Genomic DNA, 6,000 nt, shown 5'->3' with positions numbered 1-6,000 from the left:
TGTGCCCACGTTGCGTTTTAAAACGCACACTAAAAACCAGACTCCTTCCCAGAAATCGCGCTTTTTTTTCTGCGCAATTTTGCCGCGATTTTCTCAAGCATTTTCCAAGCGATTTGAAGCATCGCTTGGAAAGTGATTGACAGGTTGGTCACACTCGTCAAACATAGTGTTTGACAAGTGTGACCAGGTTTTTACTATTGAGGCCGCCTATGCGGCGTCAATAGTAAGAGATAAAATGTTAAAAATGATAAAAAAAAATAAAAAAATCGGGGTATATTTACCTTCCCACGTCCCGCTCTGCATTCCCGGGCCACAGCGTTCCCAGCGATTCCTTTCGAGACCTGTGATGACATTGGTCTCGCGTTACTACAGCGATCTCGCGAGACCGCTAGAGTCACGCAGACTACGTTATCACAGGACCTTGCCGCAAGGCATTACTGGGAACGCTTAGGCCGGGAATGCAGCGCGGGACGCCGGAAGGTAAATATACCCCGATTTTTTATTTTTTATTCTTTTTTTTACAGGGGTATGGTACCCAGGGCCTGGAGGACAGACTCCTCTCCTCCACACCGTGGGTACCAACCGTACATGAGACGCTTAACTTCCTGCATAGTGGGCATAGCCACAGGCGGGAAGTAAGCGATTCTCAAGCATTCCTATGGGTGCGGAATTGTGGCAATTCTTTGCGATTCCGCCCAAAAGAAGGAGCGTGCTGCGATTTTTTCCGCGATGCGATTCCGCCGCGGAAAAAAGCGCAGCATTAGCACAGCATGTGCAGAATGCCATAGGAATGCATGGGGTGCGTTCTGTACACGATTTTTAAACGTTTTCGTGCTGAAAATCGCGGCAAAAAATCGCATCGCGGGCACACAGCCTAAAGGTAACCTGTCACCCCCCCCCAGGGCGTTTTTCAGTTAAAGAGCCACTTTCAGCAGCACTAAGGCTGCATTCTGTGAAGGTGGCTCTTATTTTTCTGACCACTAGTAACGCTGAAATATCAACTTTTATAAATAGCTCCTCATACCTTTAATGTGAGCCATAGGTATGGTGTGTCCCCCTGTATCAGCCTCCTACCATCCGTCCATCATGCCTGTCCTGTGTCTGGGCACCGCCCATCATCGGTCCATCATGATGTCCCTGCCCAAGAACAGACTCTGCACTCCATGGGAGACTAGAAGCTGCCATTATCTGATTGCTAGCGCTAACAAAAATGCTCATCTGCTATGAGTGCTGACCACTGGGTGGCACTCACAGCAGTTCGTCAATGAAAACCACAGGGGTCTCCTGTATACCCCTGGTTGTCATGTCAACAAACCATCTCGGCCGCGATCATATGACGGGCGCCAATGCATAGAGCCAAGACGCACATTCGGTTTGCGCGAGTTAAATGCCGCTGTCAGAGATTGATAGTGGCTGTTAAGGGCATATAAAAGCTGATCAGATCAGCTGTTATGTGCCGGAAAAGGTGCAGGCTTAGTGCCGGAATTCGCACCAAAGAGGGGGAGGCGAACTATGACAGATATAAATGTCATAAGTCGTTAAGGGGTTAAGCCCACATAAAAAAAGAAAAATGGCATCAGTGTCATTGTATAGGAAGCATGGTATGGCCGATCAATAGAAAAAAGATAAGTTCTGTTGCTTACACATCCACAAATTAAGCCACAATATCACAATAGCACTCATCACCAAATTTCATTGATTACCAATGAAAATTATATATATATATATATACACTGCATATATAAATTAGTATATATATACTGCAACTGTGGTTTGGCTGGACGGGAGAAGCCCGCCAGTTGGTAGTAAGGTTGTACCTTGTTTAGTTAGTGCCGGACAGGCAAGGATTTATGTTTTTTTCTTTATGCATTGCTTTCACCGTTAATAAACCTGACCCAGTGTCAGTTATACCCGAATCCCAGCTCTGCGCCTGAGTTTCATGCTGAACGCACGTGACCTTTGACCCCAGCAAAGGCGATCCCGGAGTGTTAAATCACATTGTGGTGGAGAATGCGGGCATCACGTGAGAAGCATGAGCATGGAGGACGTGGTGAAAGCGCTGGTACAGTCCACCACCGTCCAGCAAGAAGCTAATCGGGTGATGATGGCCCAGCTCAAGGAGTTGGTGGACATGACAGCTACCGATCGTTCGCTTCTCCAGCAGGTGGCGCAGCGTCTGGCAAGCTTACCTGAGGTTAACCTGGAAGCCGAGTCGAGAGTGATTCACGTGAGCCGGTACTGGCAGAAGATGACGACCGAAGATGGCGTCGTGGCATACCTGACCACGTTTGAACGGACGGCGGTGCGAGAAAAATGGCCAAAGGCACGATGGGCCGGCCTGATTGCCCCGTTTCTTTCCGGTGAGGCCCAAAGGGCGTATTATGACTTAGAAGCTGAAGCTGCGCAGGACTTTGACAAATTAAAAGCCGAGATCTTGGCCCGGCTGGGAGTGACGACCGCTGTCCGTGCACAGAGAGTGCATCAATGGACTTATCAGCCGGATAAACCACCGCGGTCACAGATGTTCGACCTGATCCACGTGACGAAGAAGTGGCTACAACATGAGGCGTTGACAGCACCAGAGATAATCCAGAGAGTCGTCATGGACAAATACCTGAGAGCCCTGCCGCCAGCCCTGAGGAAGTGGGTAAGCCATGGAAATCCCACGACGGCAGATCAACTGGTGGATCTGGTTGAACGTTACTCCGTGGCAGAAGGACTCCGAGATGACGCTACCCCACCTCGTTCTTCATCATCTCCACGTGGAACCGGTAAGACTGTTCCAGGGAGTAGGGGAGAAGGAAAAATCCCTAAGACAGTGGGGGAGGAAAACGGGACTACCCGCACTGCGAGGCTGAGAGTAACAAACTATGGTCTAAGCAAGGGGCCCATTAGGTGTTTCCGCTGCCAAGAGATGGGCCACATTGCTGCGAACTGTCCAGTCACTGCTGAACCCATGCAGTGCGACGTCACAGACTCTAAAAACCGCATGTCTATGGTTGCACAGGTAGTGAGTGTGAATGCTGGTCAAAAGGATGTGGAGAAACACTTGTGTGATTTAACTGTTGATGGAAAAAATGTGGTGGCATTGTTAGACTCGGGATGTGTGGTGACTCTGGTGAAGGCCAGTCTGGTGTCAGCCCCGACTGGACCATCAGACAAATTTTCTGTAACGTGTGTGCATGGAGACACCTGTTGATACCTCACCACGGTCATATGCATTACTACTTCCTATGGGTCTGTGCAACATAAAGTGGGACTCGTCCCGGCGTTGTTGCATAATCTTATTCTGGGCCGGGATTTTCCCCACTTCTGGCAATTGTGGGAGAATCAGTTGATACCCCAGGGTAATAGTGTACATGATTCTTCTCCCAGGGCGCGTGTGGGTCCCGAACCCCTGGAAGAGATCTCCCCGGAAGACTCGAGGGAAGAGTCTGCTGGAAATGACCTGCAGTTCCCGTTTTCAGTCATGGCGGGTGATACGGAGGAGACCGGGGAAGAGGAGGAAGCAGACAGCCGTCCACCTCCCCGTTTGCCGGATTTAGAAGTTCAGAAAGATGACTTCCAAAGCGAGCAAATAAAGGATCCTACCCTTTCTCAGGCTAGGACAAATGTAAAAGTGATAAATGGGGTACCCGTAGAACCTGGCTCTAGGCGGGCATATCCTTACATGGTCCTGGAGAATGATTTACTCTATCAGAGAGAGAAAAAGGGGGAAGACACGGTGCAACTATTAGTCGTGCCAAAACCCTACCGGCGGCAGGTGCTGGACCTGGCCCACGAACATTTGATGGGAGGTCACCTGGAAGACCAGAAAACCACCGAAAGGATATTACATTGTTTTGTTTGGCCAGGCATGCATCACGATATTCGTATATATTGTGAGTCTTGTCCTGACTGCCAAGCCTCTGCACCTAAGCCCCGGTTCTGTAGCCCTTTGGTACCCCTACCTATTATTGAAGTCCCGTTTGAAAGGATTGGGATGGATTTAGTTGGGCCCCTTCCACGGTCTGCACGTGGACACCAACATATCCTGGTCATCTTGAATTATGCCACTCATTACCCGGAGGCCATCCCTTTTCGTAACACGGCCACCAAGACGATTGCCAAGGAACTGGTGCATGTCTTTAGTCGGGTCGGTATACCCAAACAGATACTCACCGACCAGGGGACCCCCTTTATGTCCAGGGTAATGAAGGAGCTCTGCCGATTGTTACAAATCGAACCGTTACGCACATCCGTGTATCACCTTCAAACAGACGGGTTGGTCGCACGGTTCAATAAAACTCTGAAGCAGATGCTGAGAAAGGTGATAGACAAGGATGGGAAGAACTGGGACTATTTACTTCCGTATTTGCTTTTTGCCATCAGGGAAGTACCCCAGTCTTCCACGGGATTCTCGCCTTTCGAGTTATTGTACGCCCGACGTCCTCGCGGATTGTTAGACGTTGCAAAAGAAACCTGGGAGGGTCAGGTCACTCCGTTTAAAACGGTGATAGATCACGTCACACAAATGCAGGACCATATTGCGGCTGTTATGCCTATCGTCAAAGAACACATGATGCAGACTCAAGGAGCCCAAAAAGAATCTATGATAGGGGCGCCAAGATCCGTACGTTTGCACCCGGAGATAGGGTGTTGATCCTGGTCCCCACGGTGGACAGTAAGTTCCTGGCAAAGTGGCAGGGCCCCTTTGAGATTAAGGAAAGAGTTGGTGAAGTAAATTACAAAGTATACCAGGCAGGTAAACGGAAACCTGAACAGATTTATCATGTAAATCTGATAAAACCCTGGAAAGATCGGTCTGCCTTCTCAGCGGAGCGGGCCCGTCCCATCTGCTCGCATACCGTACCGGAGGTACGGGTTGCAGAGACTCTCTCGGAGCGGCAAAAGACTGAGGTCAGGCAGTTTCTACTTCACAACCAAAAGTTTTTCTCAGAAAAACCCGGGCAGACTACGCTAATGAAACATGACATCGTAACGGAACCTGGTGTCACAGTTCACGTAAAACCCTACCGAATCCCGGGAGCGCCGTGAAGCAGTTTCCCAAGAAGTGAAGGCAATGTTAGAGTTAGGAGTCATTGAGGAGTCGCACAGTGCTTGGTCCAGCCCGATTGTGCTAATTCCTAAACCGGACGGCACCATCCGGTTCTGCAATGACTTCAGGAAACTGAATGCAGTCTCAAAATTTGATGCCTACCCTATGCCCCGGGTCGATGAGTTAATAGATCGGTTAGGAAAAGCCCGGTATATTACGACCCTAGACCTAACAAAGGGGTATTGGCAGATCCCTCTGGCGAAGGCTGCCAGAGAAAAGACGGCATTTGCTACGCCGGAAGGTCTATTTCAGCATGTGTATATGCCGTTTGGACTGCACGGAGCACCGGCGACCTTCCAGAGACTGATGGATCGAGTCCTGAGGCCACATAGGCAGTACGCTTCGGCCTATTTGGATGACATTGTCATTTACAGCTTGGACTGGGAGACTCCTCTCCAGAAGGTACAAGCTGTGATTGACGACCTGTGGGAGGCAGGTCTAGCCGCGAACCCCAAGAAATGTCACATCGGGCTAGAAGAAGCCCAGTGTTTGGGGTATGTAATTGGGAGGGGTATTGTTAAACCCCAGCTCGATAAGATTCAGGCGGTTCAGGACTGGCCGCAACCTGTCTACAAGACGCAGGTGCAAGCCTTTCTGGGGATCGCCGGCTATTATCGCCGGTTCATACCCAATTTTGCAGCCATCGCTACCCCCCTGACAGATCTTACAAAAGGGAAAGACTCCATCATGATTAAATGGAGTTTAGAGGCTGAAGAAGCCTTCCATAGCCTAAAACGGGCACTTTGCTCTCAACCAGTACTGGTGACTCCGGACTTCTGCAGCGAGTTTGTGGTACAAACGGATGCCTCTGATACCGGTATCGGGGCCGTACTGTCACAAGTGAGGGACGGAGTGGAACACCCAGTCCTCTATCTCAGCAGGAAGCTGAACAAACATGAGCA

At 49.9% G+C, this 6,000-nt stretch overlaps 1 protein-coding gene across 2 annotated transcripts in view; it reads right to left on the bottom strand.

Annotated features, from left to right (window-relative positions):
* PHIP (PHIP subunit of CUL4-Ring ligase complex) overlaps window positions 1-6,000 on the bottom strand; it is a 412,470-nt gene that overhangs the window by 244,943 nt on the left and 161,527 nt on the right. The gene's annotated exons all lie outside the window — the stretch shown is intronic.

The sequence above is a fragment of the Dendrobates tinctorius genome, unplaced genomic scaffold, assembly GCF_039654945.1.
Source record: "Dendrobates tinctorius isolate UK_male_01 unplaced genomic scaffold, ASM3965494v1 ptg000111l, whole genome shotgun sequence".
Classification (NCBI taxonomy): domain Eukaryota; kingdom Metazoa; phylum Chordata; class Amphibia; order Anura; family Dendrobatidae; genus Dendrobates; species Dendrobates tinctorius.
This window is presented reverse-complemented; position numbering and strand designations above follow the sequence as displayed.